General features: G+C 46.1%; 1 protein-coding gene and 1 non-coding gene across 10 annotated transcripts in view; both read right to left on the reverse strand.

Annotated features, from left to right (window-relative positions):
- Positions 1-24,163, reverse strand: part of FHOD3 (formin homology 2 domain containing 3) — a 502,620-nt gene that overhangs the window by 472,392 nt on the left and 6,065 nt on the right. The gene's annotated exons all lie outside the window — the stretch shown is intronic.
- LOC122685065 lies at positions 12,616-12,722 on the reverse strand. The gene has a single exon (XR_006338239.1). It is a non-coding gene; the product is annotated as a U6 spliceosomal RNA (small nuclear RNA).

A 24,163-nucleotide genomic window follows, 5' to 3' on the forward strand; every position in this document is an offset into this window, starting at 1 on the left:
GCAAATTCCTCTGTGATCACTTTTTTAGGAGTAAATAAGACGTTATGACCTATTTGGTTAGACTGAAAACAAGCAAATTTTAAAGGGAAACCCTGATTTGGAGATCAACCTAACTATGGTACCGGCGTGCATATTTGAAACTTTCTGTTCCCAGAAACTCAAGTGTTTCTGGTTTCTTTCCTTGACTTTTCTCAATACCAAGATGGGACCAGGTTGAAAACTTTAGTTCTTACAAAGGGCATTTTTTTTTATTTCAACTTGACTACCATGCTCACAAAAGATGAACAGGCTGGGCTTCCCAGTGGTCCCAGATAAAGTGGGTCCCAGAGGTCCCACTCTGCAGATAAAATCCATAGGAAAGCAGCAACCACTCCAGCTTGAAGGAATCAGAGGTGTTAAACCAAGTCAAGTTTTATTTCCCTGTCTTAGTCAGCTCCAGCTGCTATAACAAAACACTGTAGACTTGGTGACTTAAACACCAGTAGTGTATTTCTCACACAGGCTGGGAAGTCCAAGATTACTGAGCCCACAGATTCAGGTCTTGGTGAGGGCCCTTGTCCTGACTTGTAAATAGCCACCCTGTGAGGTCCATGGGCTTCCCTTGGAGTGTAGTATGGAGAGAAGCAGTTCCCCTGGCCCCTCTTCTTATAAGGGCTTTTTAGGTAAATAAAAGGGCACTTAAATATATATACCCCCATCAAGAGCACACCCTGCATGTCCTCATCTAAGCCTGTTACTTTGCAGAAGTCCCCCCCTCCAAGTACGTTTACATTGGAGGTTGGGGGCTTCGATACAGGAATTGGGGAAGGGGGACAAAAAGCATTCAGTCCATAACAGTCCCTGAATAAAATTTTTCACATCTTTTCATTCAGCTTCTGAAAATGCAATTCTTGCCTTCTCAAAGCAGTCCTCTCTACTGCCCACAGGGTTGATGTTCCAACAACATTCTGAAGTCTAAGCACTTGCGTCTCGTCTACAAAATATGAATTTACATCTGTCCTTTTTCAAAATAAATATCCTTCTGTCTTTTTCATCTGTGGGTGTGGACTCCTGAGCAAGAATTCCGGCTCTTTGCAGCAAAGAAAAGAGGAGGGGGTGGGAGTGGGGAGAGGGGAGGGGAGGGGAGAGGAACAGGAGTCTCTGGTTTCCTGTGTCCTGCCCACTGCGCTCGAACCTGCCAGCATCATCTATTATGGATACGGCCAAGCCCAGGGGGCTCCGGTGTCTCCAAGGGAGACCAAGAGCCACAGAGATGGATACTTCACTGCTTCCTGGACCTCAGGCCCTTCAGAGACCGCGATGCTAAAGCACTCACGGTGATCAGGGACGGGCCTAAATCAGGAAGTTTATCATCACCTCACTCTTTCCAGACAGCCAGTCTTCAAATGGCAAAAGCCAACTGCTTCTATCCTCTGTGCTTTTCTCAACAAGGTTTTTAACAGTATTATTTAAGTATCACATTTAGAAAAGTATACAAATCAATGGATCTTCACAGGGATCACACCCATGTAACCACCACTCAGATTTCAAAAAAGGAGAACATTACCAGTACCCCCAGGAGCCCCAATCAGCCACTTAAACCTCCTTATCACCAAAGGTAAGAGCTATCTTAACTTATAAAATTATAAACTAGTTTCCCCGTATTGAACTTGATACAAATTACAGTAAATGTTCTCCTGGGTCTTCTTTTACTTCTCTCTCTCTACTATATGTTTATGAGACTCATCCACGTTACTACATATAACCATATATTTTCAGTGCTCTTTAGTAATTCTAGTGTATGAATATAATTATCCATTCCACATTGATAAACTTTGCATTATTTCAGCTTTGCTTTGCTATCACACAAATTACTACTGTAGACATTTATTAATAGATGCACATCATTTGTTATGCATGTGTGTATGTGTGTGTATATGTCTGTATGTCTTTCGGGGCATGTATGTATACATATCTTTTGGGTCTCTGTTTAGGAGTGGAATTGCTGGATCATAGAGCACGCAGATACTCAGCTTTGCAGCTACAAAAGAGCACTGAAAAGTGAGTATGCAAGTATTCCTTTGATTCCACATCTTTGCCAACTGTGCGTTTACATTTCAACCCTTCTAGTGGGTATGCAGTTTTAATTTACATTTCCCTGATCAATAAAGTCTATTGGCCATTTGGATATCATCTTGAAGTGCCTGTTTAAAATTTCTGCCTATTCTGTTCAATTGTGTCTTCTCTTATTTAGTAAAAGTAGAGGCTCTTTATACATTTTGAATGTAAGTCCTTTGTTAAATACATACACATACACAAAGAGTGGGCTTCCCTTATGGCCCTGCATTATGGCCTGCAATATGGGAGACCTGGGATCAATCTCCAGGTTTGGAAGATCCCCTGGAGAAGGGAAGGGCTACCCACTCCAGTATTCTGGCCTGGAGAATTCCATGGACTGTATAGTCCACGGGGTCACAGAGTCGAACACAACTGAGCGGCTTTCACTTCAGTTCACACAAAGAGTGCATAATTATCTTCTCCCACTTTGTGACTTGCCCTTTCACTTGTATTGATGTCTTTTGATGAATAAGATCTTAACATTAATGCACTCCAAATTATCACATTGATCCCTTTATGGCTAGTGCTTTTTATACCTTGTCTAAAATCTTTGCCTACCCACAGCTGTGACTGTATTTTTCTGTTATCTTCTAAGGCTGTATCGTTTTACCTTTCACCATTAGATCTGTGATCCATCTGGAACTGAATTTTGGATACAGTGCAAGATAAGGGTCAAGATTCATTTATTTCCATGTGGGTATCTAATGGACCTAGCACTGTTTAGGCTTCCTTGGTGACTCAGCAATAAAAAATCCACCTACAATACATAGGTATTGTATGTCAATACATTGACTCGGATTCAATCCCTGGGTCAGGAAGATCCCCTGGGGGAAGGAGATGGCAACCCACTCCAGCTTTCTTGCCTGGAGAATCCCATGGACAGAGGAACCTGGCGGGCTACATACAGTCCATGGGGTCGCAAAAGAGTCGGACACGACTGAGCACACAGACCAGCACTGTTTACTGAAAGAACAAACTCCTCCCACTACCCTGCGTCATTACCTCTGTCATCACCCATGTGTGCGGCCGTGTTTCTGGGCTCTATGTTGTTCCAATGGTCTAGTTATCAAATCTTGCACCAATACCACAATGGTTTGTTTACTGTAACTTTAAAAGAATTCTTGATTTCTGGTAGTGTAAATGCTTCAACTTTCCTCTTTTCAAGACTATCTTGAACATTTTTGACCTTTTGCATTTCCACACAAATTTTAGAATCCATCTGGCAATTCTACCAAAAAAATCTCCTGGGATTTTAACTGGAATTACATTTTTACACTATTGAAGGTTCCAACTTATGAGCATTTATATCTATTTAATTTAGTATTTTTTTTTAATTTAGTGTTTTTAAATATCTCCCGTATCTAAGTAGAGGTCTTAAATATCTTCGGTCAAATGTATCCCTAGATATGGGATGATTTGACTCCTGTCATTTTTATTTTCTAATTTTTGTTGAAAAGAAGTGATTACAGCTAAATTCCCTATCTCAGTCTCAATTTCAGGGCTTTCAAAATTTTACCTTTAAATATAATGTTTGGTCTATTTCTTAAATGATATAATTTATCAATATCGGCAGTTCACTGAGATCCAAGTTTGCTAAGGTTGTTTTTTATCACAAATGGGTACAAAATGCTTTATCAAATGCTTTATCAAATTTGACTTTATCAAATGCTTTTTCGGGTTATTGTGAACAAATTATTTTTCTCTTTCAGCCTGTTAGCATATTTAATAACAATACACTTTAATATTAAACCAAATATTTCATTCCTAGACTGAATCTAGCTTGCTGCTTTGTCTGCTTGTTTGAATATGTGTATTTAGTCGCTTAGTGAATATGTGTATTTAGTCGACTCTCTGCCACCACATGGACTGTAACCTGCCAGGCTCCTCTGTCCATGGGATTCTCCAGGAAAGAATACTGGAGTGGGCTACCATGCCATCCTCCAGGGGAGCTTCCTAACCCAGGGATCGAACCCAGGTATCCTGCATTGCAGGTAGATTACCAATTGAGCCACCAGGGAAGCCTATCATTTGAATATACTGTTGAACTTATTTTGCCAATATTTTGCTTAGATTCATATCTTCACTTATGAAAGAGATTGACTGAGGCAGTTTTTCTTTCTTGTAATGTCTTTGTCAGGTCTGGGGTACAAGGTTATGCTAGTCTCATAAAATGAACAGGGAAATGTTTTACTCTTTTTCCATTCTCCAGAGGACTCGGTATAAGATTGGTCCTACTTCTCTAAATATTTGGCAAATTCACTATCAAAGACACGTGAGACTGAGATTTCTTTATAGGAAGGGTTTAATTTACAGAATAAATTTCTTTAAGACCTGAATATACTAAATTTTGTGCCATGTACACTTGTAAAGAACATGTATTCCACAATCCTTGGGTGTAGTGGTCTATATAATCAGTTAGGATATTTTGGTTATTAGTATTCCAATCTTGGAAAACTCAGCAGTGGCCACAGGACTGGAAAAGGTCAGTTTTCATTCCAATCCCAAAGAAAGGCAATGCTAAAGAATGTTCAAACTACCAGACAATTGCACTCATCTCACATGCTAGCAAGTAATGCTCAAAATTCTCTAAGCCAGGCTTCAACAGTATGTGAACCGTGAACTTCCAGATGTTCAAGCTGGATTTAGGAAAGGTACAGGAATCAGAGATCAAATTGCCAACATCTGTTGGATCATCGAAAAAGCAAGAGAATTCCAGAAAAACATCTACTTCTCCTTTACTGACTACGCCAAAGCCTTTGACTGTGTGGATCACAACAAACCATGGAAAATTCTAAAAGGGATGGGAATACCAGACCACCTGACCTACCTCCTGAGAAATCTGTATGCAGATCAAGAAGCAACAGTTAGAACTGGACATGGAACAACAGACTGGTTCCAAATTGGGAAAGGAGTACGTCAAGGCTGTATATTGTCACCCTGCTTATTTAACTTCTATGCAGAGCACATCATGCAAAATGCCCAGCTGGATGAAGCACAAGCTGGAATCAAGATTGCCAGGAGAAATATCAATAACCTCAGATATGCAGATGACACCACGCTTATGGCAAAAAGTGATGAAGAACTAAAGAGCCTCTTGACGAAAGTGAAAGAAGAGAGTGAAAAAGCTGGCTTAAAACTCAATATTCAGAAAACTAAGATCATGACATTCAGTCCCATCACTTCGTGGCAAATAGATGGGGAAACAATGGAAACAGTGAGAGACTTTCTTTTTTTGGGGCTCCAAAATCACTGTAGATGGTGACTGAAGCCATGAAATTAAAAGACGCTTGCTCTTTGGAAGAAAAGTTATGACCAACCTAGACAGCATACTGAAAAGCAGAGACATTACTTTGCCAACAAAGGTCCATCTAGTCATAGCTATGGTTTTTCCAGTAGTCATGTGTGGATGTGAGAGTTGAACTATAAAGAAAGCTGAGCATCAAAGAATTGATGCTTTTGAACTGCGGTGTTAGACTCTTGAAAGTCCCTTGGACTGCAAGAAGAGGCAACCTGTCAATCCTAAAGGAAATCAGTCCTGAATATTCGTTGGAAGGACTGATGCTGAAGCTGAAACTCCAATACTTTGGCCACCTGATGGGAAGAACTGACTCACTGGAAAAGACCCTGATGTTGGGAAAGACTGAAGGCGGGAGGAGAAGGGGATGACAGGATGAGATGGTTGGTTGGCATCACCAAATCAACGGACATGAGTTTGAGTAAGCTCCAGGAGTCGGTGACAAACAGGGAAGCCTGGCATGCTGCAGTCTATGGGGTTGCAAAGAGTCAGCCACGACTGAGCGGCTGAACTGATTCCAATCTTCTATAGCTGTACAGACTTTTTTGTCAGCTTCTACAATCCGTTACTAACAGTATGCTAAAACCCACTCTAATTATAAATTTGTCTATTTTTTCTTGCAATTTTATACATTCTATAACTAGATGCAAACAAATAGGTTTTCTGGTATCTCCCTGATGAATTGCTCCTCTTTTTAACTAGAAGTGTTTTCTGTCTTAAAGTCTCATACTCACTAAGTCATGTCCAACTCTTTGCAATTCCATGGACTGTTGCCCAACAGGCTCCTCTGTCCATGGAATTCTCCAGGCAAGAATACTGGAGTGGGTTGCCACTTCCTCCTCCGGGCATTTTCCTGACCCAGGGATGAAACTTGCATCTCCTGCATTGGCAGGTGGATTGCTTACCCCTGAGCCACCTGGGAAGTCTATCTTACGGTCTACGTTGTGTCATTTCCAATATCACCTTTTTGGCTTGGTGTATTTTTCTTATATTCATTTACTATCAGTTTTCCTATATTTCTATATTTAACATCTTTTTCCAAGTAGCATTTAATAGGATTTTGCTACATGTTTTTAAATTAAATTTCACAACTTCAGAGTTTTAATTGGAATATTTAGTCCAGTTTCATTTAATATAATTACTGATAGATCTGGATTTAAATCTACGTTCTATTTGCTTTCCATTTGTCCTTTATGTTTAATGTCCCTTCTTCTCTCAATTATTTCAATTTTCAACTTCTTCTAGATTAATCTTGTATTTTTAAATATCTCCTTCTCTATTAGGTTAATTAATATTATTTTACTATTATTTTAAGGGTATCATGTAAACAACATCCTTGACTTATAATTTACTAACACCTTCCCATTCTCCAGAAAATAAGAGTTTTAAAACACTTTAATTCGATTTACCCCCCTTCATTCTTTTGTACCGTTCCTTGTTGTATATCTTGTTTTTACATGTACTTTAATCCCATGAGACATCTGTACAGTCAGTAGTTCATTTAGATTTACTCATATGTTTACCTTATCCACTGATTTTCATTCTCTTCTACATATCCACACCTCTACCTGGGGTCATATGCCTCCTTCTGAAGAACTCCTTTTAGTACTTTTAGGATGTATCTGCTAACAGTAAATTCAGTCTCTACTTGTCTAGATTTTCTTTCACCTTTGTCTCTGAGGGAAATCTAGATATAAAAACTTCAACAGTATTCCAAGATATACTTGTCTTCTGGAGTCCATCATTACAGTTGAGGGCTCAGTTTAGTCTTCCTGTTCTGTCTTCAAAGGTAATTATGTCTTTTTTCTTGGGCTGCTTTCAGATTTCATTTTTGTCTTTGGTTTTCAGAAATATTACTGACAAATTTCTTTTTTCTTTATATTCTCTTGCTTGGGGTTTACAGTACTCCTTTAGTTTGTGGTTTGGTATATTTCATTGTTTTCAGAAAATTCTGTTAATATCTCCTGGAATTTTGCTTCTTCCATTATTTTCCTGGGATTTCAATTACATGTGTGTTAGGCCTTTTCATTATGTATCATTTAGCTTTGGTGGATATTTCCTTTATTTTTCATCTTTTTTTCTCTCCCTGTTTTAGGCAGGATATTTCTATTCACTTGTCTTCTATTAGAGATCACTAAATCTCCCTACAGCTGAGTCTATGCCACTGTTTAAATCCACCAGTGGAGAACCCCATGGACAGTAGAGCCTGGCGGGCTACGGTCCACAGGGTCACAGTCAAAGCATAACTGAAGCAACTTAACTCACAAGCATGCTTAGTATCACTGACTATTTCAGTTCTAGGATTTCTACCTGATTTTTTATATATAAGTAGATTCTAGTTCTCTGATCAAAATCTCCATCTTGTCATTTTCTTTCTTGAATCTATTAATCACTGAGAGATACAGCATGTGTATCACCTGTGGGTCTGTTTTGAGCATCTTTTTCTTCTCTTGATCCTGCCTGTTTATATGCCTGGTATTTTTTTAACTAAATGATGAATGTTTTATATAAATGTATTTAAAACTGCAAAGGAGCTAGATGTTGTTACATGATTTTCTTTAGTTTGTGGCAGGCAACTAGATCAGGAACAGATTATCTTAATCCAATCAGCGGTTGAGCTGATTCAAGGTTTGGTTTCAATCTTTGTAAACTTGGTCTATTCTGGTCAGCTAATTTGAGGTTGGGTTTCAGTCTTTATAACTGTTGGCCTATTTTTAGTAAGCCATTTCTCCCAGGATACAGTCCTTCAGGGTTCCTGAGTGAAGCAACAGGGTATTTATAACCATGAGGTATTTCCAGGATCTCTCCACCTTTGTAATAAGCCCTTAATTTGTCATTTTTATCTCCTGAGCATCATGAGACTATCTGTAGTTCTACTCAGCCTTTCAGCTTCTCAGCCGGGTGCTGGTTAAGAATCATTTTTTTGTTTTTTTGGCCAGGGGACCTTAGAGACTAGACAGTAACATGAGGAATTAAATTTGAAATGCAAATGATCTTTACAGATTTCATCTTCAGTCACTTCCTAAAATACATACCAGAAACCTAGAACCAGGATGGAAAACTCATTTTTAAAAATTAATCCTATAAATCTGAAGAAAAGAAAAGTAAAAAGAAAATAAATGACTGAAAAGGAGTTAAAGGAGGCAGTGACAATCACTTCAGGGGATACAGAGATCCATGAAAGCAGGATCCTAGCCAGTGAGCATCCCTCCTCTCCCAAGAGAAAAGGAATTCAAAATTACTGAGACAGGAGGAGAAGGGGGTGCCAGAGGATGAGATGGTTGGATGGCATCACCAACTCAATGAACATGAGTTTGAGCAAACTCTGGGAGATGATGAAGGACTGGAAAGCCTGGCATGCTGCAATCCATGGGGTCGCAAAGAGCTGGACATGACTTAGCAACTGAACAACAACAAATCACAATCTAAAGAGAAAGCAGACTGGGGAAAGGTAGAAACCCAGCACTTGGAAGGTGAGCAGCAGGATGATTACTTCTGGCCAGGCTCAGCAGAGAAGACTTCATGGAGGCTGCAACAAATGTTAGAGCAGCCCCTGCAATCTAGGAAGGTTTGGAGGAAAGGAGTAGCTAGTCACTGGTACAGAGTGTAGCTCAATCAGAACAGCTCAGGAAGCAGGTACAGCTGCCTAAAGGCAAGTTTTTCCTGCCTCCCCAAACTTAACTTCACAAATGTATACAGTCTGGAAAACACACTAGGACACAAAGGCCCAGAATCAACTTCTCTATTTACTGCCAGGGACCTCCCCTTATGGATATTTAAATAGTGAGTGAGTGAGTGAGTGACAGTCACTCAGTTGTATCTGACTCTTTGTGACCCCATGGACTGTAGCCTGCCAGACTCCTTTGTCCATGGAATTCTCCAGGCAAGAATACTGGAGTGGGTTGACATTTCCTTCTCTGGATATTTAAAGAGGGAGCCTGAAAAGGCAAGAAACAGCTGGTAGATCAATGTGTCAGGGAACAGCAGAGCAGGACAAAGACGGGCTGAATTCAGGTTGTGGACGGCCAGGAATATCAAATTAAGCACGTCAAATTACTTTGGCCGTTGGCCACAGGATCCAAAATAAGACTCTTCTAACCAAACCAGCTTTCTTCTCTCAACTCAGCTCAACACACTCTTCTCCAGGCACCAGTCACCCAGGCCACAAAAGACGGGGAGTTGGCAGCGGCAAGCGAAGCAGACGGTAAGGAAAATTTAGAACACAGAGTCCTGCAGTGGGGTGCACCAGCAAATTCTTCCAGTTAACATGAGCAAAGACACTTTTTAAAAGTCTGCAGTGGATGGGATCTTCTGTGAGAAAAGATTGCTGTTAATGGGAGACTTGAGCTAGCATGTTTTATTACTCATAGAATGTAGCCTTTGCTGGCTTGGGGGAGAACAGCCCAGGTATATCACAATGCCTCTACCCACCCATTCTAGCACCCCCAGTGCCTGCATTTTAAGTCGCTTCAGTAGTGGCCAACTCTTTGTGACCCCATGGACTGTAGCCCACCAGGCTCCTCTGTCCATGGGACAGAGGCAAGAATACTGGAGTAGGTTGCCATGCCCTCCTCCAGGGGATCTCTCCAGCCCAGGGATCAAACCCACGTCTCTTAGGTCTCCTGCATTGGCAGGTGGGATCTTTACCATGGTGCCACCTGGGAAGCCCTAGGAAGTACTCCCAGAGTTTCAGGCAAAGTGAAGCTCTTGATCCCACCGGCAGCAGACCTGCCTCCCGGTTCCACCACTTACGCATCTCCAATCCCTCCTGCCCACCCCCCAGCCCCGGGTCCTCTTGGAAGAGTATTCTGGAAGTGCTGAAACTACTACTCCCCAAATGCTTTTACCCCTCAATGATCACTTATGTCACACAAGATCCTACATGTTTTTCTAGACACTCAAATACACTGGTTGCCTTTCTCAGTTTGCCTGAAGGCCTTGGATCTTGAGCCCAAATCGGCTGATCATAAGCACCCACTATGGATGGACCAAATCCTGGTTACCAAGGCCAGAACTTGGGCCTGGCATCCCAGACCCTTCATCGGTTAGCTTCTACTCATCTCACACTCCTCGCTCTCCACACCTCTAACCTACTCTCCCCTTTCCCATGCACCTAATGCCACCTCTGCACTCCAGACTTGGCTAAATCCTATTTCCTTCTCGAAGCCACCCCCTGGGTACCATAGGAAAGGGACCCAGTCAGGGAATCCCAACCCTGTGATGCTACAAGACAGACAAACAACCTCAGGACTCCTCCCTGTCTCTGAGTGGGCCAAGCACTGTGCTCAGTCCCTTCCAGGGACAATTTCATTTTAGGCTTGAAGCCCCCTCCCCAAGGAAGGTGTTATTATTCCCATTTCATAGATATACAAATTGAAGCACAGAGAGATAGGAAGCATGTGTCTGTGGGATACAAGGCCTGTGCTTTAAAATCATTATGCTGAAAAAAATAAATAAATAAAATCATTACGCTGGACTGAACAGAGATCGGAGGTGCGCTCACAAGGGGCACCCACGTGGCCTGGAGGGAGCAGTGGGAGCAGGTGGCAGCACCCAGAAGTCCCATCTGACACTTTGCAGGCAGCGATAAGGGTCCGTGGAATGAATGAATGAGTTTGTACCAGAGCCATCTGTGTAAGGAGGAGGCGATGACCCAACCAGGAGGAGGGGGCCGGGACAGAGGGCAGGGTGAAGTCAAAGCAAGGGCAGGCCAGCATGAAACAGCAAGGAATGTGAGGAACTAAGGCGGCCGGGCTGCTGAAGCATAAAACATGAGATGGAAAATGCAAGGGGACAAGGCTGGACAGAGGAGGGCACCCTACAGTCACTGGAGATGGAGACAGTCTCCTGAAGGGGCCCTGGCCTCCGGGAGACGGGCTGGTAAGGAACCGTAACCCAAGGGGGTGGCCGGCTGGACCCTGAGGTCTCAACTCTACATGCCCAACTCCAAACCTTCCAGCTCCCCCGTGAACCTGCCCGTCCTTTCCTCTCTGCAGGCTCCAGGGCCGCCCCAGCTCCTCCCGTGTCTCTGCTTGTCTCACTCCCCGCGTCCATCCCCCACCTTGTTGCAAGGAGGGCCAGCCTGGGATTCAGCAGTGAAGAAAAGAGACACAATACACTGCCCTCCTGGAGATTCCCTAAGGATGTCCCGCCCCCTGTCATCCTCCCAAGAGGAAGCAGGGTGTCCCTTTGGCCATTCTCCTGGCTCAGGGCACCAAGGGCTGGACTGGAAGGTAGGCAGTTTCAGGCCACCCACTGCTCTTTCATGTTCACCATCCATCCCTCCTCTTACCTGACCTTGGGCCCTGACACCTGCTGTCTTCCTTCTACCCCAATTGCTGCCACCCTCTTGGAAGGCTCTGCCCTTCCCCCCTGCCTCAGTGACCTAGCATCACAGCAAGAAAGAGGGGGAAGAGTCACGCGCACACTGGGTCCCTGTTACCAACCACACACACTTCCTGAGCACCGGGCGGTCCCCCAAAGAGATGCTGGCTTCTCCTCACCTTCTCATGAACCCCTGCACCTGACCCGGGGACTGGCCATAGCTCTTTGATTTAAAGTGTGTGTGTGTGCACGCATAACTAGTTATGTCCAACTCTTTGCTACCTCATGGACTGTATATAGCCCGCTAGGCTCCTCTATCCATGGAATTTCCCAGGCAAGAATACTGGAGCAGGTTGTCATTTCCTTCTCCAAGGTGATTTAAAGTGAGGGGAAGGCAATAATTTTATACATTCTGGAAAAACAACACATAGCAATGAGGATAAGCAATATTTAAAATCGATAACCATTGAGGACCTACTATACAGCACAGGGAACTCTGCTCAGTATTATGAAACACAGTAAAAGAGGAAAGAATTTGAAAAAGAATAGATACTTGTAAATGCATAACTGAATCACGTTGCAGTACACCTGAAACACAATATTTTTTTTTGTTTTCTCACTAAGCTTTTTAAAATGAATCTCAAATTCTGTGACAGACTTTCAGTCAAGTTGTTTCCATTTTAAAGTACTGATTTTAAAAACAAATAACTTAAAACTGCCACACACAAAACAAATGTTCCACAAAACATACTCCTTTCCTTCTGAAGGTTTTACAATGCACCGTTATCATTAACCAGGCTTTTACTATTAAACCTAAATGGCCAGTTGAGTCAAACAGTTCTGAGACCATTCTTCCACCACCAACTAAGACTAGGGTGGCAGGTATCGGGGATAATATTAAAAATATGGAACGCTTCACGAATTCGTGAGTTATCCTTGCACAGGGGCCGGGCTAATCTTCTCTGTGTCATTCCAGTTTTAGTATATGTGCTACCAAAATCAGCATCACAACACTGCTAATCAACTACGTGCTGTGCTTCGTTGTTCAGTCGTGTCCGACTCTTTGCGACCAAAGGACTGTAGCCTGCCAGGCTCCTCTGTCCATGAGATTCTCCAGGCAAGAATACTGGAGTGGGTTGCCATTTCCTTCTCCAGGGGATCTTCCCAACCCAGAGATTGAACCTGGGTCTTTTATGTCTCCTGCATTGGCAGGTATGTTCTTTCTCACCAGCGCCAACTCAGAAGTGGAAACTGATCAGAAACTATTAAAAAGGATAATGACACCTAAGGTCCTTCGACAATGATGGATCATTATGACCAAAATACACCATGGAATGTGCACAGACAGCTCCACAAGGCCTCAGAGCTGCGCGTCTCCCCGTCAGGTGGATCTTTAGCCCCCATGACCCAGGCAGTCGAATGAGAGCGATCCCACTGCTGCCCAGGAACAACTTCAACGTGGTGGAGCTCAATCCCCTCCACCTGCTTGAGAAGGCAGAAGAGAACAGGGTCCTGGGTGTGCAGGGGGGCAAAACCTCTCCTCGCCCTGCACGGATCCCCCTGCTTTGGCCAACTCCAATCACGAAACACTGCCCAGAATGATAAATTTAAACTGCTTAGACTTTGCAGAATGGCATGCATTGACTTAATGGCTTGTTCTGATTCAAGGACTGGGCAGGAACTATGGTGAAATGAAAGCAACGGCTCTCCAAGGAAGGGTCGGGGGAGAAGAGAGGCTTACAGACCCCAGAGCCCCAGACACAAAGAACCTCCCTTCCTTCCTGCTCCTCAGCCCAGGATTAGCTCTTACTCCTGGTCTCATCAGCCACCACTGGCCAGCCTGGCAGGTCACAGCCTTGGGGGTGGCTCACCAGAAGATCCTGCTTCTCCCAAAGTCAGGCTGATGACAGGTGAGATGGGGGCTTTGCCTGGCTGAGCACCAATCCGGTTCCCCGGGACAGTATGGGGGGTTGGGGGGAGTCAGCCTGCAGGTAGGCATGGGGCAGAAAATAATGGGGTGCACATGTGAGCACCCACAAAGCACTGGGGCCCAAAAAGCACTGGGCTTTTATCTCTGGGGCCCCCAACCCAAAGACTGCATGAACTCTAATGCTACAAGCAAAGTTCAGAATCTTGGGATGTGCCCAAGGCCCCCAGATCCGCCTTAACTCCCACATCCCCTCTGCAGAAGCCCCCCACTTTCATCTGTAAGGGAACCTGGTGAAAGATTCTACACAATGAGTGAACAAGGGAACCAAGAGACTTGGAATTAGGAAGATGCATTAGAGCAGAAAGACTTGGTCACTAGAGGCCGAATCTGGAATGCAGAGCTCTTGAGTGGCCAAGGAAATGGACAGAGACCAGGAAAAGTCCCAAGGTTGGAGAAGAAAGAGGAGGGCTGATTTCTCAGGGGGGGCAGCTATGATGCTAATGACGTCCTCAACATCTCGGCACAACCAAAGGGCTCTAATGAAACTTGCCTAAATCAAGGCCAAATCACAACTTCCTGCATAAGCTAAGTCCCCGACTTATACCCAGGAGGCGACGGGTGTAAGTTCACCATGACTTGGCTGTCTGGAGCTCTCAATGCACTTTTCATAGCAGTAAAGTGGTACCTACGGTTAGGACACCAGGCCAGCCTGTTGCCATCATGGCCTATGCGTTCTTGCCAGCATGGCCCATGCTTTATTCTTCTTTGACTTCCAGATACACTGCAGAGAACCTGACAAAGAGCAAGAACTCATATCTGTGCGAGGTGAGTAACAGACTGCTGCATAGGTCAGGTATGAATTTCACACTGAACTTCCTTTTCCTAAAGGATGCACAAAGCGACATCTTCGGTTCCTAAAGGTACCTGAAGAACCACATAGAACTCCTCCCTTTAGGTCCTTGACCTAATTTGCATACTCTAGTGCCCTTGGAAAGGTAGGTATTCCCAGGGAACGCAGAAGAATGGAAGAGGAGCCAAAAGGCGGGCTCTGTATTTCAGGCAGGCTCCCAGGCTGGGAGTTTCATCCAGCCAAGCACAAATGGGGTGGCCAGAAAGCTCAGATGAAGGACATCGTGAGATCTTAGCGACCTTCTGGACATGGAGCTTTCCCTTGGTAAAGAGGTCAAAGTCATTCAAAACCTGGATCTTTCATATTATTGCCTCTGAACTTCAATATGCCACCCCTCCCATGGTTCCCAGCCACCTCCCTCACCTCAGGCCTGGTCTCTGACTTTCAGAGGAAGAGACGCACACCCTCAGTTGCCTACCCTGCCCCCATTTCTGCTTACTTCATCTCTACACTCTGTGATCAAAGTGCAGTTTTCATATGCTAACATTCTCCAAAGCTGCTCTTCATTTATTTATGGTATTTTGCCAACTGCGGAATTTCGGGTGATTTGTGCTCCATGGGGTCATTGCCCCTTCGTAGAGTTGCAGGATGAGAGTGTGGCGTGAATGCAGGGTGACGTCAGCCCTCAGGGGAACTGGACGGGGGTGGGGGGACACCCCGATGCAGCCACGGTAGGGCCTTGAAGCCTTAAAAATAAAGAATAACTGTAAGCGACTTTTAAATGAATGGTCCTTTCTGTGGGCAGTGTTTTCAAAAGTAATTATACTCTGAAGTCCAAAGACTCAAATAACAAATTCTTCTGACCAAGGGTAATTTGCCCAAGAAGTAAAAACCTCCTGACAGTCCTGCTAAGGAGAGAGCGAGGTAAACCTCTGCCAAAAAGTCATCCCAATTCTAGGGATTTATCCTAGCAAAATGAAAATTTATGTTCCCATAAAATCTCCACCCAAATCAGTACAGCAGAAAAGGTGGTATGACTTAAAGAAGCAAAGAGATCAGCCTCCAGATCAAATGCATAGAGCAGCTTTGTTTGTAACCACCAAAACCTGGAAACCACACAGATACCCTTGAACAAGTGGAAGGATAAACAAACGTAAATGCGTGCTCAGTTGCTCCGATCGTGTCCGACTCTCTGCGACCCCGTGGACTGTACCCACCAGGCTCCTCTGTCCATGGGATTCTCCAGGCAAGAATACTGGAGTGGACTGCCATGCCTTCCACCAGGGAATCTTCCCAACCCAGGGACGGAACCTGCGTCTCCTGGGTCTCCCGCATTGCAGGCGGATTCTTTATCACTGATCCAAAACTGGTTCATCCGTACAATGGAACCTCACTCAGCATGAAAAAGGAATGAGCCACTGATGCACCTTAGATGGATCACAGGGGTATTGTGCAGAGTGAGGTAAGCCAGTCTCTAAAGGTTACATACAAATGATTTTATTTCTACGCGTGGCTTTCTGGGAAAGAGCAAAGCTATAAGGAGAGAACCGATCCCTGTTTACCAGGGATGGGGTAAGGGGGTGTCTGACTACAAAGGGGAAGGCCTAGGAAATCCTCCACGTTGCTGGAATTGCTCTGTATCCTGTGGTAGTTACAAGAATTTATGCTTGTTCTAGCTTCCCTGGTAGCTCAGACGGTAAAGCGTCTGCCTACAATGCAGAAGACCTGGGTTCGATCCCTGGGTCAGGAAGATCCCCTGGAGAAGGAAATGGCAACCCGCTCCAGTATTCTTACCTGGAAAATCCCATGGACTGAGGATCCTGGCAGGCTACAGTCCATGGGGTCACAAAGAGTCGGACACGACTGAGTGACTTCACTTCACTTCACACTTGTTCTGGTGCATAACCTCCAAAAATGTACTAAATCACAATACTCTACACTTGAAATGACTAAAATACCATAAGTCAATTATACTTCAATTAAAAAGCCTATAGGTATATTAAAATTCACAGGACTGAACATCAAAAATAAAAATGAATTTCACTGTATATAGATTTCTTTTTCAAAAGTTCACAAATTCTTTGACGCTTCTCCCAGAAAACAATGGTATCTAGTTCCCTGGCCCTTGAACATGGGCCAGGCTTGGCAACTTAATTCTAAGGAGTACAGTGCAAGGAGAGTAATGGTTAGGAAAAGTGATACAACATCACCTGATCCTGGTCCTCGCTCTTTAGAGCCCTGAATGGGCACATAAGTCTAGCTATCTGGAAGCAGCCATGCTAAAGATATCTGGTAGAGAGACCAAAGAGACATAGAGAGATGCCCAAGGAACTCCCAGTTATTTGCATCTTCCTGGTTTGGACACCAAACTGAAGAGCCTCTGAGATGGTCCTGGGCCCCACCATCACCTCACTGCAGCCTCATGAAAGACCCTGAGCAAAAAGTGCTCAGAGTTGCCCCGAAATTCCTGGTCCAAGGAAATCATGAGCAATAATAAAAATGTTGTAAGCAACTTTAGAGCGCTTCTGTGCTTCGGAGTGATGTGTTCACAGCCATGGACAACTGCAATGTGACAGATATTTCCTCATATACCATCGTGTCTATTCTTCATCCATTTCACCCTCTACTAAGCACTTTCTATAGCCAAGAACTATCCATGGAATGGGGAGAGAAGTGCCAGAATCACCAGACTGTGACGGCTAAGAGATGAGAGTCAGGGTTGGGGGAGGCGGTTCTGGGTTTGGGCAGCTGGTCGGACAGTGATGTTCCTCACTGAGGCAGGACGGGTCTGGGGGAAGATATCACAATCCCACGTGGACACAGTGTGCATTCAACATCTCCAGGACACCCAAAAGAAACTGTCCAGGGCAGCTGGGGAGCTGGACTCAGGACCAGAGAGACCGCATGGGGTTCCAGATGCCAACGAAGGGGTTGTCAGAAAGCCCTGGAAGCCACCCAGGAAAGGAGATAAACTACAAGAAGTCCTGGTCCTGGGACAGAGCTGAGGCCAGGAGGGAGCAGAAAGCTTGAAGAACACAGGCAAGGTGGATCGCTCACCATCACACTTGGGACAGCGAGCATTCCTCAGAGGAGATGCTCAGGAACAGCAAGTGCTGCTTAGAGATTAAGCAAGATAAAGGCTGGAAGGTGTCTGGGCATGAGTGACAAGGTGGCGGAAAGTGGTAAAAGAATCACCTGCCAGTGTAGGAGCTGCAGGAGACCTGGGTTCAATCTATGGGTCGGGAAGATCCCCTGGAGAAGGAAATGACAACCCAGGCCAGGAGAATTCCATGGAGAGAGGAGACAGGCGGGCTACAGTCCTTCAGGTCGCAGAGAGTCAGACACGACTGAGCCCACACATGCCACGGCAAGGGCGCTGTGGCTGGGCTGGTGGCGAGGAAGCCAGACAGAGGGGCTCAGACAAGCTCGAAAGACACTTGGGTTGGAGGAGGGGTGAAGGTAGAAGACAGGAAGCCGGGTGGAATACTGGAGGAAGGCGGTGTTAGTCCATCGCAAGGCTAAAGAAGGGATCCCAGAGGGAAGCAGGGGTCGAAGATCCAGAGGAAAGGGGCCTGGCCCGGCCAGGAGAGGGGACACAGCTGCCCTGTCCGGAAGGAGGGGGCACATGGAGAGAGGCAGACAGGCTAGTGGGGGCAGGAGCTGCGGATGAAGGTTCTGCTTTGTCTCTGTGGTGGCAGGGGAGGCGGGGGAGACGAAGGAGCGGGGATGGGGGCACAGCCTGCCCAGGCCCATGGGGCAGTAGGGCTGGAGACCACGAAGGCCAAGTCGCAGTCCCCAGAGACACGCAATAGCAGGATCCATTTTTGGTTTTGTTCACGACAGCCCCGGAAGGGAGATGCTACGTTCAAAAGTGTGAGGAGAGGGAGCGGGCTGGAACTGGAGCCCAGCCACTTCTCCCACCCTTTTTTCACTCACTTTGATGCCTGCGTTGGCCCCAACAGAGTCTGACACTGAGCAGACACCCACGAAAGCGAGGAAGGTGGGAGAAAGGGTCATACGTGAAGCCTCGTTGGTGAGCCCCTCAGCCCACCAGGAATCAGTGGTGACGTGGCCGTGGGCTTTAGGAAACCCTGGCCCAGGGCCCAGGCCAGGTCCCCCCGAGTTCTTCATCCTCCCAGGCATTCGTCACAAGGTGGCTTTGTGGTCACTGCCCGACCAGCCTACTCTCTGTTTCTCCCTTCCCTCGATTTTTCTCTGTAATCATTTCCTTCCCAAATTTCTGGTTTTTCCTCCTGTTCCCTTTCTTTCCCTTCATGTTTCCACTACATGGAATGGAAGTAACTTCTCAGTCTTGTGCTCATAGCCGGTACCAGCCCAGCCTGTGGCCCACAGCTAGCAGGCCCTTCTCACTCACCCAGAGCCATCCGCACCTGATCTCCACACGCCTCCCATCTGCTTCTCACCTGCGTGGACGGCCTTCCCGTTTCCTTTCACCCACTCACACCCCACCGCTCTCTCCAGGAGGGTTTCTGGACTGTGCGGTCCACACGGAGTTTTCCCACTTCTGACGTTTCTACAGGCCAGGCTGCCTACGTCACACTGAGACGTGAGTCACATGCTGCTTTTAGAGGCTGTTTCACTTTTCTGACTTATTCCTCCAACCAAGCACCACAATAAAGGAGATAATTACCATGTGCTGGGATCAGTGGTATCGATAGAAATAAAGCTTCCCACTCAGCCCCGCCTGCTCCTCAGCTCTCAAAAATATATACATATAATAATAATCACCAAGTGGTTACCTGTGAGGACTATGAACTCAGCAGAAATATCCCCCCAGTTGTGTTCACTCCGTAGTGAGCCTGAAGTCAGAAGACATGTATATGAGCTCTAGCCATCTTTGTGTGTCGGTCCTGAAAGCAACATGACTTTAGTTTTCCCAACTTGGAGACAGGGCCTGCATAGCCCATCTCCCCCTCCTGCAGGGCTGTGTGAGGACCAGCCAGGCGAGCCTGCGTCCCAGTGCCTTACGAACTGCACAGACACGCCGTGGTTCTGCTCCTGGCGTATTCAGGGATGAATCACCGTCCACAAAAATGCACCCAATTCTGGGAACAAAAAACCGCTCATATCCGTGACTATTGTTCTGGACAGGGTACCCAGCTGCTCTCTTTTCCCTGCCCCCAGACACCCGGCCCTGCTGAACCTGAATGGGGGACCCCAGGAGGACTAGACGGGCCTCCTCACCTCCAGGCATGGGGCACTCGGACACCAGCCACTGAGAAACTCCCCGGTCGTGCAGAAACCAGAGGGGCTGGTGATTTATGGAAGCTGCGATCTGAAGCCAGCCAGGCTCTCCGGCGGCTGCAGCTACGATCTGATCCTGAGAAAAGGTAATAGATCCCTCTTAGGTGAGTGCCATCCCCTGAAATAAAATCTCCCCATAGCCACCGCGGTTGGCAAAGGGCTGAATCTCCCCCGGGGGCGAGAAGGGTGGCTGGACTCTGCGGACACCCCTCCAGTCTCCCAGATCCACCCTCTGCTCGGAATTCCCACCACTCACTACGGCCACCTCTGCCTCCACCCCCCACCCCAGACACACACACACCAGCTCACAACTCTCCTCACCCTCCCCACGCCCAGCCTGGACAGTAGCAGTCAACCAGGAAGGCTCAGGGACAAACAGGAAAACTGGCGTGAGGCAGTGCTCCCCCCCCGGCCCTGCAGGCCTCCAGCCTGGCCCCTGGGAGCAGACCTCACGACCCCCACCCAGGAGGGCCCTGGAGCACGCACCCACCCCTGCCAACGCAACAAGAAATGCGCTGACTGACGGTGGGCCTTCTCTGGCCAACCCCAGGCTTCCTGCCTCAGAGCATGGCCTGGGCTTGGTGTGGAAGAGGCCAGAAAATAAGATTTTGAGGCTCTGAAGAGCTGATTATACCTCACCAGTTTGTGAGGGAAATTATAACATGCAAATCATGTTTGGAGATTAGGAACTTGATAAAGACTTGAGGATATTGGTTCTTGAAGGCCCTCCTGTTGGAGTCATCATGTATATAAATATATCCTGCACTTTTTTCACTTAACCTTCTTTGGTTCTTTTATTGGGGCTTATTGTGTATCAGGCACTGTTTGAGGAACTCTGAGCTGAGTGGGGAGTTGAAATGCACTTTCCACTACTGAGGGTTTACAGCTGGTGGGGAGATGGTGAGAAGGGATGAAGAACCAGAGCGTCACAGGTGGGAGGGGGCGAGGGGCACAGCCTGCCCGGAACATGGGGAGGGGGCCGGGAAAGGCAGCAGAGGTGACCCGCAGACATGGTCTTCCTCCAGGCTGGAGGGTGGAGGGGCGGACTGGGGAGAGTTATGGGCTTGAACCACCAGCCAGGGCAGCCTCTTTGTGAAACTGCAAGCATTTCAGCACAGCCAGGACTCAGGAGGGATGGGGAGGGAAGGCCAGTCAATGGGAGTGGGAGACAGGAGGCCAGGTCCCAGAGAGGCCTGGGTGTCCTGTAACGAGCTGCGACTTTACCCTGATAACAGTGGGGAACCACCAGCAAGGAGGAGGCGGCGGCAGAGAAAGCAGGTTGGGGGGTAGATCAGAGCACCTGTATCCAGAGCCAGGAGTCCAGATGAGAGCCCGGATGACCAGGGAATGGAAAGCAAGGGACGGGATAGGTTAGAGGACCTGAGGCTGACAAGCAGTTCTCAGGGTGTTTCCAAAGAGGGAGACGCAGAAGGGGTGTAGTGAGCAGGTCTGGAAGAAGGAAGCTACTTGTTCCATCTTAAACATTTCTTACCTATATTTACATATGTACAATTTTATAACTCGTGTTGGCTGTCATGAAGTGAATGTGTCTCCGCAATATTTGAGGCCCTACTCCTCAATGTGATGCTATTAGGGGCTTTGGGCAGTAATTAGGTTTAAATAAGGTCATGAGGGTAGGACCCCCTGATGGGATTAGTGCCCTTACCAGAAAAGGAAGACTTCCCAGGTGGCGCTAGTAATAAAGAACCTACTTGCCAGTGTAGGAGACATAAGGGACACGGATTCAGTCCCTGGGTGGGAAAATCCCCTGTAAGAGGGCATGACAACCCACTCCAGTATTCTTGCCTGGAGAATCCCATAGACAGAGGAGCCTGGCAGGTTACAGTCCATAGGGTCTCAAAGAGTCAGACACAACTAAAGCGACTTAACATTGAAGAAATAAACAGAACAAATAAACATTGAAGAAAACAGAGACTTTTCCCTCACAGAGTATGGGAGCAATGCTGATATGGGCCATGGTACATGCATTAAAGATGATACACTCCAAGAATATTTAGTGACTTGGGAAAGTATGCAGATATAATGCTATATTTTAATTCTGGTAGAAAATGTTAAGAATAGTTCCCTTTGGGTGGTAAGAAACGTGATTTCTATATCTTCAATGTGCTTTTTTCCATGGTCTCAAAATACATACACATGCTCATTCTGCGATGGGAACAGACGTTTGTTTGTTTCATAAGGACAGACTCTTTGCTCCCTGGCCTTTCCCTCCTTGAATCTAGCTTTGTTAGCTGGAACCTCTCCCCAGCAATGTCTCCCTGATTCCACACAAACAGCAAAATGGAACTGCAAGTGTGAAGATGCCTTAGGGTACCAGACATACACATATCAAGATATACATATTGATTTGAGTAATAAAAACAATCCACACAACTCAGCTTTAACACAAAAAGAAAGCAGCTTTTTACTTCTGTCATCACTGGGAAAAGTATACACACTTTCCATAACTCCTTCCAGCACTATCTGCAGGTCGCAGGTCACTCTACTTACCAAACCCTGAGGTCATGGTTCTTTTGCCTTATCCATCCTATTTCCATCCTCCTGGACTCACTTAGGCAATTAATGATCCAGATCCACTTTCATCCCCATCTGTGGGGATATGAGGATCCACCTTTCAGGTGAAAATCAGGACAAATAAAGAATAAATTCTACCAAATAAAGTTCAAAAATGGAGAAACTTACATTACCATATGTAAAATAGATAACCAATGGGAATTTGCTGTATGTCTCAGGGAACTCAAACAGGGACTCTGCATCAACCTAGGGGCTTCCCAGGTGGCTCAGGGTAAATAATCTGCCTGCAATGCAGGAGACTCTGGTTCGATCCCTGGGTTGGGAAGATCCAGTGGAGAAGGAAATGGCAACCCACTCCAATATTCTTGCCTGGGAAAGCCCATGGACAGAAGAGCCTGGTCCTTGGGGTCACAAGAGCAGGACACAATTTGGTGATTAAACCACCACCAGAGGAGTGGGATGGGGAGGGAGATGAGAGAGAGGTTCAAGACAGAGAGAACATACATATACCTATGGCTGATTCATGTTGAGGTTTGTCAGAAAACAACCCAATTCTGTAAAGCAATTATCTTTCAATTAAAAAATAAATAAATTTTTTTAAAATGGAGAAAGGCCACCATTGAAGGGAGGGAGCCAACTGCTCTCTATCACACGAGGAGAAGCAGCTAGAACATGTCTGACCAGAGGCTTCACAGAAGGGACTTCTGCGTGGACACGGCTGGGGTGAGGAGACCCCTTTTTTTCCCCTTCAACTCTAATGCCTTTGATAATTCACTCATTCAACAGCTATTTACTCTACATGCACAATGTGCCAGGCACTGTTCCAAGCTCTAGGGCTAGACACAAGCAGATCATGAAACAAACCAAGCAACCAGACCTCAGGGAGCAGCAGGCCAGCCCCTCAAGGGCCTGGGTGACCCTGAATGGCAGGGGCTGCTGAGGGAGGTTTGGAGGAGAGAAGGGCCTCTGACCCTTTCCTCCTTAGCAGGTCACACCGGCCTGATTCCTACACTGTTCCCTCCATTAAAACCCAATGAACGGACCCCATCTCTAACCTTTCACTGTTTCCTGTTAATGGCCAGGTTCCCAGGCAAGGAGGGAACGTCCACCTCACTCCATCAAGACTTGCTATAAACTAGGGTTTGTAAGACAGTGGGGCGGAGGGAGGGTGTTAGCCCAAGAATGCACTACTTAGGGGATCAGGGAGCCCAGAAACCCCCGTTGAAGCTGTGGAAAAGATAGAAGTCAGGGAGGCAGCGGAGACTGTGCCTCTCAGTTGGCGGTCAGTCGTCTGCTTCCCCGCGGGTCCGGCGCTCACATCCCTCCAGCTGCGTGCAGCCTGCGTGATGACATCAGAGGCCCAGGCGTAAGTCCCCTCACGGGGGTCACCAGGGTTGAAAGCCAGGTGTAGAAAGTCCAAGGGTTGAAACCCTTGTAGAAAGCCTGTAGAAAGCCAGGGTTGAAAGTCCAAGGTGTAGAACAGTTTATGGTAAATATGAGTGACTTCACTTTCCTTTCCTTTCGCTTTCATTTAATAAAACTACAGACAGAGCAGTAGCGGGTCAAGGATGGGAACACTGGGTTTAAATATCAGTAGAGGCACTATAAAAAAATTTGCTGATTGGCCATCTCAGTCATAGCAAACACACTTAGGACACACAGTGACACTTGATGAAAGGACTGTGAACCCAAAGGGAACCTTAGAACCCATAACCTAGTTTTCTTATCTCTTTTATTAAAAAAAAAAAAAAAAGTTAAATATATGAAAAAGTACAGAAAATAGTATAATGACTCACCCATATATCCATAATAATTTTTAATATCAAGAAGGCACTATTCAGGTTTCCCCAATGGTCTCAAATATTTG

Source organism: Cervus elaphus, chromosome 27, assembly GCF_910594005.1.
Source record: "Cervus elaphus chromosome 27, mCerEla1.1, whole genome shotgun sequence".
NCBI classification, from domain to species: domain Eukaryota; kingdom Metazoa; phylum Chordata; class Mammalia; order Artiodactyla; family Cervidae; genus Cervus; species Cervus elaphus.